Source organism: Micromonas pusilla (assembly GCF_000151265.4).
Source record: "Micromonas pusilla CCMP1545 genomic scaffold MICPUCscaffold_9, whole genome shotgun sequence".
Lineage (NCBI taxonomy): Eukaryota > Viridiplantae > Chlorophyta > Mamiellophyceae > Mamiellales > Mamiellaceae > Micromonas > Micromonas pusilla.
The window spans coordinates 1-823 of record NW_003315890.1 but is presented as its reverse complement, the minus strand read 5'-3'; positions in this window follow the sequence as shown (position 1 = coordinate 823).

The following is an 823-nucleotide window of genomic DNA, read 5'->3' as shown; positions in this document are numbered from 1 at the left end:
CTTTGTCGTCGTCGTCGCCGCGTCCGCTCGACGCCGACGTCGCCGCGCCCCTCGCGCGGTCTTACGGCGACCGCGCGCCGCGCGTCGCCGCGCTGGCGGAGAGGGCGAAGGTGCTGCGCGCGCGACTCGCGGGTCCGTCGCACCCGGTGATCGCCGCGGAGGTCGTCCACGCGGCGAGGAGCGAGTACTGCGTCACCGCGTGCGATTTCATCGCGCGGCGGACGCGGCTGGCTTTTTTGGACGTCGAAGCCGCGAGCGCGGCGGTTCCGCTCGTCGTGCGCGTGTTGCAGCGAGAGCTCGGGTGGTCGCGGCGGCGCGCGCGGCGGGAGATGGAAAGCGCGCGCGCCTTTTTGGCGACGTTTCGAGCGTGAGTGGATGGGATTGGTGGGGGGGGTTGGGGATGGTGCGCGCGTGTTGTGAAACTACTCTAGAACCAAACGCTCGTGCTCGATCACTAGAACAGAACGAGATCTTTGTTTCCCGGCCGTACCGGGGTTTAGGGTTTAGGGTTTAGGGTTTAGGGTTTAGGGTTTAGGGTTTAGGGTTTAGGGTTTAGGGTTTAGGGTTTAGGGTTTAGGGTTTAGGGTTTAGGGTTTAGGGTTTAGGGTTTAGGGTTTAGGGTTTAGGGTTTAGGGTTTAGGGTTTAGGGTTTAGGGTTTAGGGTTTAGGGTTTAGGGTTTAGGGTTTAGGGTTTAGGGTTTAGGGTTTAGGGTTTAGGGTTTAGGGTTTAGGGTTTAGGGTTTAGGGTTTAGGGTTTAGGGTTTAGGGTCGCACCAGGGTTTAGGGTTTAGGGTTTAGGGTTTAGGGTTTAGGGTTTAGGGTT